General features: G+C 37.6%; 1 non-coding gene across 1 annotated transcript; it reads right to left on the bottom strand.

The window, feature by feature from the left end:
- Positions 1-6332: 6332 nt before the first annotated feature.
- On the bottom strand, positions 6333-6439 carry LOC141682217 (small nucleolar RNA R71). The gene has a single exon (XR_012559618.1). It is a non-coding gene; the product is annotated as a small nucleolar RNA R71 (small nucleolar RNA).
- Positions 6440-12478: the final 6039 nt, after the last annotated feature.

Genomic DNA, 12478 nt, shown 5'->3' with positions numbered 1-12478 from the left:
GGTCCATAAATTGCCTCATAGGAGTACCGTCTTGGTGCTCCCTTCCTTGCTCGACTTCTGTTTTCTCAGTCTAAAATATTTCCTCCTACTCCCATAATCGGGGTTATCTTATACTTTAAAATCCTTGTTTTCCACTTTATTATGTTATAGATTCCTTCTTTTTGATGGCGACCTCCCTGACTATCATATTCATGGTTTGCCCTACATCTTATTCCTCAAACTAGGGCTTTTATATAAGATCTTATCTTTAAGCTCTTGAACATTGAAATCCAATTTTTTTCGGAATACCTCACTATTCCCTTATCATCTTTCTCGGTATTAATCTCTTCTCCATTCATTGGCTCTCTGGCTTCATTCATCACTTTTTCCTGGCACAATCTGCCCTTTTCCTTTAATTCAGGCTGCATTGCGATCTCAAACAGCTTTTCGGTACCGGCTCCGGTTGCGTTCACTTCTATTTCCATTTTCTCAAAATCTCTTATCAACTCTCCCAAAGACATTATCATCTTGAGTCTCTCCTTTCTACTAAGGGCATTAGCCACCATTTTGGCTTTCCCTGGATGATAAAGAATCTCATAAACGTAATATTTGCAAACTTGAACGAACCTCTGTTAGTAACCGGCCAATCCTACCTCTGGTAGTCGCCTTGGCCATGATCATCAATTCCTCAGTGGTCCTTTCTTCATTCTTGTCAGGATCCTCCACGGGATCCTCCTCAGCAACAATCCCTTCTGGGACAACATCCTCAACTGCTACATCCTCAATATGAACATCATCTGGTCCCTCATTAGGATACTCCATCGGATCCACGATCTGATCTCCAATATGTAAAAAAATAACATCGCGTTGTTGCTCCTCAACCTCAGGGTTCGGTGCCCCGCTACATCGATCTATGTTACTATTATAATATTTATAAGGGTTCCCATAAGGGTTTTAACTGTCAGTACTACGTTAGGTAGTCCGACTATGAACTTGGCAAGAGTTCTTATTATCTTAGTGAACTTATTATTTTAACGTCACATCATCTCTGAGGTTTATAACTCTGGGATCTGATACCATTTCTGTAACACCCCCAAATCTGGGGTCGGGGATCCGGGTTGTCACGAGTACCATTTCTTTTAATAACACTTAATCTTAATAAACAACCAATTACCGCGTACTGTGACCCCACAATACACACACCACAAGTTATAGTCTCAGAGATGAATACCAAAAATAACACAAGTCATTTTATTCCACAATTATAAGTCATTACACCTCAAAAGGGTTTCCGAATAAATTTACATATTCTTTTCCATTATTGAAGTAGAAGTTTTAAAACTCATACTTGAAACGAATAATAAATAACAAAAGATATACTTATACGAAAGTACGATCTTTAATATCGAAAATAAGTTTGATGATTATTCCAAACTATCGAATATACCTTATCCGATTAATAGTTATAGAAAACTATATATATATATAAACATATATATTATACTCGGGAACATCGACTCCCGGTTTAGAAAAATGTTCACCTTCGGATCCCCTATACTAAGGGTTTACGCGACTACTGTTTATCTCTAGCATAGGTATTATGCAGTTTATAAACAATTGAATCGATAACAAGATATCAAGATTACAAAACTGGCATGCATAGATATATATCATATCAGCATGCTCCAATATATCGCAAGACTTTTCTAATAATAACCATGCACTTATCACAAGATAATGCATATACATATTTACATCACAATAACATATAACGGGTAGAAAACTTGCCTGAGCGTTCCGGGGTATACTTAAGCTTAGAGTCGGCCCGGTAACCTATGAATAATAACATAATCTGGAATTAGACCACGGTCACTTTAGAATTAGTCAAAAGTCACTCATACCCTAACGGTCGCTTAATGTCGCTTATACGCTTGACGATTTGCGTTAATCGCTCGCGTACCCTTTGCTCCAGTAATTTTAATAAATTAACCGTTACGAATTTTAAGGTGACTCTTTCGCGAATACTCTACCAACTGATCAATTAATCTTACATAATCGTTTCGTGTTTCGATTAATCATTTACGGGTCTCAATTATGGTCTCAAAGTTACTCGAGGTTTTGTGGTTCGCTCGCGAAATGCCATTACTTAAAATGGTCGTTTCTCCTAAACCGTAAATTGGATGTAAGCGAACGACATATCAAAATGAAGCTTGAATCATAAACTTTCTAAGCATCGTAATGGTTAGTTCATGTAAGTGAGTATTCGGGTGCAAAAGTCATGCACAAAACAGTCTAAGGAAAATTGGGCATTACGACAACTATAACTTAGCGATTCCCAAATTTTACCAAATCAATTCAATATCAAACCACCACCAATCAACACTATTACACCATCATTCAACCACAATACAAGATCATTCAACCATAACTAAAGATCTCAACCTATTCATCTAAACCAAGTCAAAATGTGACCAAGAACTTCAAATCGAACAAGTATCACTCCTAACTCCAAAATCAACAAAACCACTTACTAAACAAAGCTCTAAACATGATTACACACCCATTACACTAACCCATCATCTAAACATTAGGAAATTCAAACAAACAAAACTTAAGAATAAGGGTTTGAGAAGTTATACCTTCCTTGGAGAATGGAGAATCACTTAGGAAGCCTTAAATAACCACTAACTATCTCTCCTAAGCTTGGATCTTGAAGAAAACATAAGAAAACACAAAGTTAGTTTCTTGAAAACACTATTCATTAAAAACTTTGATCAATTGATTAGCTTAGTAAACCTTGGAATCTTGGCTTCAAACTCATAACATAACTAAGTCATGAATTATGGAAGCTAAGGAAACAAACCTCTTAATTTTTGAAGGTGTGTACCTTGGGTTTTGAAAATTTTCTTCCTTTCTTTTCTTGGATAGCTGAGAGAAAAGAATGGGGGGAGAAGATGATATTTTCTTGGTTGTTTTCCCTTTTCTTTTAGCTTGGAAAATCTTTTAGCTTTTTACCATGGTAAATTTTACATGTCCCATAATCAACCAACAAAACAAAACCCCTTGTCATGCTTATGTCATCATTCTTGTATCATCTTTTTAACACATGTCTTCTCCTTGTGGTATGATGACATCATCATCCACTAACATCTTTGATTAACCCTTAATTATTTGGCTAATGACCGCATATCTGTTATACGGTTCGCTTAACTTTCGTTCTCGTTTGTCATTTGAGGGATCATATCTGGGATCATATTACTTGGGTTCCCCTAACCTTTCTCAATATTTTATATTCCTTTTATGATCCTCTCTTATAATCCTTGAATTAAAATCCTTTTAATCATGTTACCTTATACTCAATTATGTCGGTATCTGGTGGATTTTCAGGAAAAATCAAAGTGTTCGAATCAGAATACTGACGAACTTTACATACACTCATTTACTTTATGGAATACCGATACGATCTTAGAATTTCCTTAACAATACTCCTATATAGTGTGGTCTGATAATTTTCCTTAATCAACATCATCAGCAAAAAGTTAATATTCATCAGTGTTTCAAAAATTCCAAAAATTGGGGTTATTACACTCAGTATTAGGATCTGACCATTCATGCCTAGGCTTGGGAACAGATGGTTCATTGCCTGTTGCAGCTCTCATTGGTACATGAGGACCTTTCTCTATGCAATCCATATAGGCCTCATCTTGAGAGAGGAGATGTAGGTGCATCTTCACCTTTCAGTGGTGATAATTGTCTTTGTCCAGAAATGGAATCTTAACTCCAACATCCTTCTTGTTCATCTTGCTATTTGTTGTGATCTTTAAACTCTTTGTACTTCAAGAGCTTGCTCTGATACCAATTGTTATTCCCTAACAATACAACAAGAATTACAGAAGGGGGGTTGAATGTAATTATGGCTTCTTTTTGAGATTTTTAAAACTGATCTAACTCAATAATATATAAGTGTTTGATTTGCAAAGTACGGAATGAAAGAATTATATAAATCAAAACACAAGTAATAAAAACACAAATCTTTAAAACTTTCTGGTGGATTTGAATATATCCACCAGATATATATATATATATCGAGAGAACCCTGTGAAGCTTGAATAGCTCACAGCTGCTTTTACAAGTGAACAAACAAACTATAGAGAAATTCTTAACAATTACAACATTTTCTATTTCTCTTCTAAAATGTGTTTGCTTAGTTGTTGTTGTTGTTTGTTCTACTAGCTACACTTGGTTTATATATCACCAAGTTTACATGGTAATAAGACAGGATAATAAAACAAAACCTATCGAGTCTAACTCCATGCTACTTTACTACTCTATTCCAGCATCTTTGAAAATCTTCATAACTTGCATGGAAATGGTAATGCTTCTTTGTTCTCAAAACCTTGCTAAACAGGATGCCACATTCCTTTTGCAACCACCCAACGCATGTGACTGTGTTGTCACTGTCAACAGATATTTGAATTGATCATCCGTCGGGTACATGCTTGTTATCCGTCGGGTAACCTTGTTGATCATCCGTCGGGTAGCTTTGTTGATCATCCGTCGGGTAGCTATTTGACACTTGACTTTGTTTCATTTATGCAGAATTACAAGACATCTAATATTTACAATTAATCAACCTATTCTGCATATCTTCTAGTAGTCAACATGACTCATATGCTACTACAGAATCTACACAAAGTTGTTTGCAGAAATGTGCTACATTACTTATTGTTACATAAGCTACTCACCCGGTGGATATCAATTAGTCATCCATCGGGACTATATTGAATCATCCGTCGGGACTATAATTGATCATCCGTCAGGTGCTACAAAATTCACTAAGTTAAATCTACTAAGGTGTTTTGTTTAACTTATCATCAAGTACACAACATATTCCTAACAAAGTTTTTGTATTTTAATGTGTTTTCTAGTGTTTTTGCATTTCATGCATTATTCTAAGAATCAGGTGAATTAGCATTGTTTTGGTGCTAATATGGTGTTAGGATGGTGTCCAAAGAATAAAGCTCAGGAAACCAACTTGATTGCAGAAAGAACTAAATAAAATCAGAAGTTGTTCCAGAAGCACGGCGCGCCCGCACTGGTCTAGCGCGCGGCCGCGCCGATTTGTCAGAGAGCCAGCCTGCCCGCGCTGATGAAGCGCGCGGCCGCGCCGGGTCGGGATCCCAGAATCCCGATTCTACTTGATTTACAATTGGAGGGCTTCTATCTTGTATGGGCTGCTATATATACTTAATTAAAGGACGCTTTCCATAGAGAGAGACGTACCGGAGCACAAGGAGAGCTGTAAGAAGACCGTGTTAGTACGATTCAACAAAGACGAAGAAGATCTTGTTTTTACTTCTGAATCTTTGTTCTAAGTTGTAACTTGGATGCTAGTTTTCTTATTCGTGAACCTTACTCTTGTTTCGTACTTGGTTTTATTATTTATTCAGTATAAAGACTACGTTTATTATACCATAGTTTCATCGGAACCCATGTTGATGATGAGTCCGATTATGGGCTAATCGTTATCGTGGGGTTTTAGCGGATTTACTTATGGATTTCTTTAGTTATTTTATTTCGATACCTTAGTGTGTGGTGATTGTATGATAACCTAGTATTGGTTGTGCTTATTCGTCTTATGAGTGTCACAAACTTATAAGATAACGTGTTAATCTTTAATGAAGCGACAGTGAATTTAAGGATTTAAAACTTGCCATGCTAGCATAGGTTCATGTGTTATTGTTATGCATGATTTGTAGGTAATTTTAACCATCTTACTTGCCCTATGTAATCATGACAGATAACTTGTACTTTAAACCTTTATGTTGTCAAATTCTATAGACATATAGGGTCTCAATATAATTGGTGTTTATTCAGCTTCTATCTCTTTTGTGGATGTCTGGTATTATGTTATTCATGGAACGAAAGTTGGTGTTTAGCAGTTTCGTGTTATCTAACTAGTGTCATCACCATTGCATGCTAAGGTTAAGAACAATAAGGCTATTGAATAAAGTATTTAATGAAGTTAGAATCTCATGTTTGTCTCATATAATATACAACTCTCTTTACTCTCTTAGTTATAATTGTTAGTTTAAATCGTAGTTATAATCAACCCCAAATTGTTATCGTCTTAGCATTGGATAATAACCATATCATCGGTGCATAGGTACATAAATTACATAGTTAACCAAAGCTAGTCTTTGTGGGAACAAACTAGAAACAATTCTATATTACTTGCGAACGCGTATACTTGCGTGAATTATTAGCGCGTATTTATCCCTAACACTATTGCGACTTGGGAGCACCTTGCTCAAAAATTCCTCACTAAATTCGTCCATATGGCAAAGACAGCTGTAATCAGGAATGCTCTTACTCAATTCGCGCAGCAACCGGGAGAATCTTTATGTGAAGCTTGGGAGCGCTACAAGGAGATGCTTAGGAAGTGTCCTCATCATGGAATTCCTGACTGTCTGGTGATTAATTGCTTCTATACTGGGTTGGGAGCACAGTCAAGACCTATGCTCGATGTTGCATCGGGTGGTGCATTATAGGCTAAAAGCTAAGAAGAAGCTTATGGGTTGATTGAGATGATGGCTACGAATGAATATCAAAATCCTACTCAGAGACTCTCACAAGGCAAGGTAGCAGGAATTCTGGAGGTGGATACACCTACACCTATCACTGCGCAGCTAAAGGCGTTGACTATGAAGGTCGATTCTCTGACCAACTATGGTGTTCATCAAATAGCCAGTGTTTGTGAGCTTTGTGCAGGTTCACATGCGACAGAGCAATGTGCTATATCTAGTGAATCAGCTCAGTTTGTGAGCAACTTTCAGAGGACACAGCAACCAGTTGCTGCCATTTATCATCCTAACAACCGCAACCATCCTAACTTCAGCTGGAGCAATAATCAGGGTTGTATGCAACAGCCTTACCAGCAGTTTGGAAACAAGCATTTCAATCCTCCTAGTTTTCATCAACAGTATGCACCAATGCAGCAATTTCAGCCACAGGGAATGCAACAACAATCTCGTGGAGGTGCTGTTCAATCTTCTAATGAAAAATCTGAATTGGAGGAGTTGAGGTTTATGTGCAAGAGCCGAGCGGTTTCAATCAAAACTCTGGAGAATTAAATAGGGCAGATTTTTAACGCCCTATTGAATCGACCATAAGAAACTCTTCCAAGTGATACAGAAGCTAATCCAGGAAAGAGGGAAGTCAAAGAACAGTTGAAGGCAATCACCTTGAGGTCTGGAAAGGTCGCTAGCCCTCAAAATCAAGAAAGAGCAAAATCTAAAGAAAAAATATTCAGAAGGAGAGCGCGCCCGTGCCCTATAGCAACTCTCCTATACCCTCCCCAATTTCAGAAAATAAAATTTTGGCTGATTCAGTTGTACAGAAGGGTGACAAAGCGGAATCGAAGAAGAAAACTGTTGAAAACACTCCTCCTGAGAAGAATACAGAAGATAAACAAGTGTATCCTCCACCTCCATATCCTAAAAGACTTCAGAAGCAGAAGTTAGACAAGCAATTTGCTAAGTTTCCGGAGGTTTTCAAGAAGTTGCACATTAACATACATTTCGCGGAAGCTCTAGATAAATGCCGAGCTTTTCTAAGTTCATGAAGGGTATTCTTTCTCGGAAGCTTAAACTTAAGGAGTTGGAAACCGTTGCTTTAACGGAAGAGTATAGTGCTGTGCTGCAACAGAAACTACCTCTTAAACTTAAAGATCCAGAAAGCTTCATGATACCATGCACTATTGGAAACTTATCTTTCGAAAAGGGTGTGTGTGACTTGAGACCTATCATCAATCTGATGCCCTTGTCTGTCTTCAAGAAACTCGGTCTGCCTGATCCAAAACCGGTAAACATGTCCTTATAACTGGATGACCGTTCCATCACTTATCCGTGAGGAGTAGTGGAGGATATCTTGGTTAAGGTGGATAAACTCATCTTCTCTGCTGATTTTGTCATTATGTACTTTGACGAAGATAAGAACATTCCCATTATCTTGGGGAGACCATTCTTAGCTACAGGCCGAACTCTGATCGATGTACAGAAGGGTGAGCTTACTATGAGGGTTCAGGGTCAGGACGTGACTATCAACGTCTTCAATGCAATGAAAGTTTCTGCTGATGAAAATGAGTGCTTTAAAGTAGAGTTGTTTGAATGTAGTGACTTCGGAGCTTGATAAAATGCTAAGGACTTACGCCTTAGAGAGAGCCTTAAAAGAGGAATCTAATCGTGAAGATGAAGAAGGTGAAGAGCAACTGTAGTATTTGAATGCATCTCCGTGGAAAAGGAGATTGGACTTGCGATTCGAATCTCTTGGATTAGTAGAGATGAAGAATTCTCAAGAGCGTCTCATACCATCTATTGAGGAAGCTCTCATACTTGAGCTCAAACCACTGCCTGATCACTTGAGGTATGTTTTTTTAGGAAATGCATCTACTTTGCCTGTTATTATTACATCTGACTTTTCAGGTAGTGACGGGACAAGCTCTTGAGAATTCTGAGAGAGTTTAAATCAACAATTGGATGGACTATAGCAGATATCAAGGGAATCAACCCTTCTTACTGTATTCATAAAATTCTGCTTGAGGAAGGAAGGAAGCCAACAGTTGAACAGCAGAGAAAACTCAATCCTATCATGAAAGAGGTTGTGAAGAAGGAAATTCTTAAATGGATGGATACAGGGATCATCTATCCGATTTCTGGCAGTTCATGGGTGAGCCCAGTGTAGTGTGTGACTAAGAAAGGAGGCATTACAGTTGTTTCAAATGAGAAGAACGAGATCATTCATACTCGAACAGTCACAGGGTCGAGAGTATGCATGGACTATCGAAAGATGAATAAAGCCACCAGGAAGGATCACTTCCCGCTTCTATTCATTGATAAAATGCTTGAATGCTTGACAGGTTTGCTGGCCATGAGTATTATTGTCTTCTGGATGGGTATTCGGGCTATAATCAGATTTGTATTGCCCCAGAAGATCAAGAGAAGACCAATTTTACTTGTCCTTTTGGTACTTTCATTTTCTGTCGAGTTTCTTTCGGACTCTGTGATGCACCTGCTACTTTTTAAATATGCATGATGGCCATATTCTCAGAATTAATTGGTACTAATGTGGAGGTGTTTATGGATGACTTTTCTGTGTTCAGGACTTCTTATGATGAGTGTTTGCATAATCTTGGCTTGGTGCTGAAAAGATGCATTGAGACCAATATGGTGCTCAACTGGGAAAAATATCACTTCATGGTGCAACAGTGTATCATTCTTGGGCACAAGGTATCTAGCAAAGGTCTTGAAGTGGATAAGGCCAAGGTGGGGGTTATTTAAAATCTTCCTCCACCAATCTCAGTTAAAGGAATCCGCAGTTTTCTTAGTCATGCGGGTTTTTATAGGTGATTCATCAAAGACTTCTTTAAAATCTCTAAACCCTTGTGCAATCTGTTGGAGAAGGATGTTGCTTTTAAATTCGATGAAGAATGTCTATCTAATTTTGAGAGCTTGAAGAAGAGTTTGATTATAACACCTGTTATTATTGCACCTGATTAGGATGAGCCCTTCGAGATGATGTGTGATGCTAGTGATTTTGCAGTTGGAGCTGTTCTTGGTCAGAGGAAGAAGAATATTTTTCATGTGGTTTACTATGCTAGTAAAAACCTTAATGGTGATCAGCTGAATTACACTACTACAGAGAAGGAGCTTTTGGTGATTCTCTATGGTTTTGAGAAATTTTGATTTTATTTGCTTCGGAAAAAGTGACAGTTTTCACTGATCATGTTGCTGTTCGATATCTGGTCTCGAAGAAAGATTCAAAACCTCATTTAATTCGATGGATTCTATTGCTTCAGGAATTCGAGCTGGAAATCAAGGACATAATAGGTACAGAAAATCAGATAGCGGATCATCTCTCACATTTGGAAGATCAAGGTAAGGCTTCATAGGATAAGACGTTGATCAATGAATATTTTCCTGACGAGCAACTCTTTAGGGTGCATGAAAAAGAACCATGGTTTGCAGACATTGTGAACTATCTTGTGATTAATATTATTCCCTAGAACTCTCTTATGCTCAAAGGAAGAAGTTTCTACATGAGGTGAAGTGGTATCGATGGGATGAGCCATTCTTGTTTAGATAGGGGCAGATCAAATTATCAGGAGGTGCATTCCGTATAGTGAGACGGAGGGCATCTTGCGAGACTGTCATTCTACTGTGTATGGTGGTCATTATGGTGGAGAGAAGACAGCTGCCCGTATTCTTCAAGCGGGATTTTTTTGGCCAGCTTTGTTTAAAGATGCTCATCAGTTCGTATTAAGATGTGATCGCTGCCAACGAGTTGGAAATATGTCCAAGAGAGACGAGATGCCTCTTGCTTCTTGAATTTGAGATTTTCGATATTTGGGGAATCGACTTCATGGGGCCATTTGTCTCGTCATGCAATAATTAGTATATTCTGTTGGCGGTGGATTATGTGTCTAAATGGGTTGAGGTCAAAGCTTTTCCAACAAACGATGCTAAAGAGGTCATAAATTTTCTTCATAAGCAGATATTCACATGTTTTGGTATCCCAAGGGTAATAATTAGTGATGAGGGATCGCATTTCTACAATCGCAAGTTCACTGCATTAATGGAAAAGTATCATGCGAATCATCGTGTGGCCACAGCCTACCATCCTCAAACTAATGGACCAGCTGAAGTGTCGAATCGAAAGATCAAACGAATCTTGGAGAAGGTTGTGAGTCCTTCAAGAAAGGATTGATCTTTGAAACTCGATGAAGCTGTTTGGGCCTATAGAACAGCATTCAAGGCTCCTCTAGGCATGCCTCCTTTCCAATTGGTGTATGGTAAGGCGTGTCATTTGCCTGCAGAGCTAGAACATAAAGTGTATTGGGCTTTGAAGAAGCTGAATCTTGACATGGAAGCTTCTGGAGAAAAAGGAATGCTCCAACTTAATGAGCTCGACGAATTTCATCTACAGGCTTATAAAAACAATAAGTTATACAAGGAGAAGGTCAAGAGATGGCATGATAGGAGGTTAGTGCACAAGATATTTATGCCTGGTCAACAAATTCTATTATTCAACTTGTTAGGTCACACAACACTATTGAAGGGGGTTGAATATAGTGTTTATACAATTAAATCGATTTCTCAACACAAGTACGTAACAGTAATCAAGTATATTCAATATAATAAACTCTGTTACAATCGAACAGTTGTTCTCTCTCAGTGCCGAACAATATCACTAAGAGCTGCTAGGTTACAATGTATAATCTTTCTCGATAATAATAACACATATACTGTAAACGCTAAGCTGTTTTTATATAGTACACAGTTACAAGATATCTTCTAATTGATATGGAATATAATTCTGTCTCCTAAAATATATCAATCAGATATCTTCTGTTAGATATATTTGATAATGTCATGTGTAATATGATTTGTGTTTAGTTTTCAGATCTTACCTAACAGGACAAATCAGTACTTACCTGGAAATCTGCACTTATACTGAAGACAGAACTTAAGATATCAGAACTTAAGTTATCGTAACTTAAGTTATCAGAAGATATTTATCAGGAGATAATATCAGGACTTAAGATGACTTTCAGATAAGGCAAGCGGTTGATTGAAAGGAAAGAAGAGCGAGACTAAGACAGAAAGAAATATGCATGAAGAAGGAATTCTATGAAGAATAGAATACTTAGAAGAAAAGATAACTAGTTGATATATTTTAGGAAGCAGAATTATATTCCATATCAATTAGAATTTATCTTGTAACTGTGTAGTATATAAACACAGGCATAGGGTTTATACTATAAGAGTTATCATTATCGAAGTTTTTATTCTTTGTAACCCTAGCAGCTCTCGTGATAATTTGTTCATCACTGAGAGAGGACAGTTCCATATTGTAACAGAGTTTATTGTGTTGAAAAAAATCTGTTTTCTGTTACTTGAGTTCTAATATTCGATTTGATTGTGCTAAACACTGTATTCAACCCCCTTCTACAGTGTGTGTGACTTATCAAATGGTATCAGAGCAATCTGTTAACACACAAACATTTTAAGATCCAAAAATAATCATGTCTGAAGAAGAAACTCCAACCAAGCCCACCAAAACTGAAGAACCTCCAAAAACTATAACCCATAATCGATATGAGACTATAAGAGTTCCCATGTTGAAACCTTCTGAGTCTTCCATATGGAAAGTGAAGATGGCTATGTTTCTGGAAGCTACAGATCCAGAATATCTCGACAGGATTTATGAAGGACCACATATGCCAACCAAACTCTCTGTGGAAGTTGCAGGTCATCCAGCAAAGTCTGTACCAAAGGAGAAAAATGATTACACTGCTGAAGATATCTCATCGATTACGAAGGATGCAAAGGTAAGACACTTGCTGCATAGTACCATTGATAATGTCATGTCAAACAGGATAATTCAATGCAAAACTGCAAAAGAGATATGGGATGTTTTGGAAACAAGGTGTCAGGGAACT

The sequence above is a fragment of the Apium graveolens genome, chromosome 8, assembly GCF_009905375.1.
Source record: "Apium graveolens cultivar Ventura chromosome 8, ASM990537v1, whole genome shotgun sequence".
Classification (NCBI taxonomy): Eukaryota; Viridiplantae; Streptophyta; class Magnoliopsida; order Apiales; family Apiaceae; genus Apium; species Apium graveolens.
Note: the sequence above shows the minus strand (reverse complement) of the source record. Positions and strands in the feature narration are given on the sequence as shown.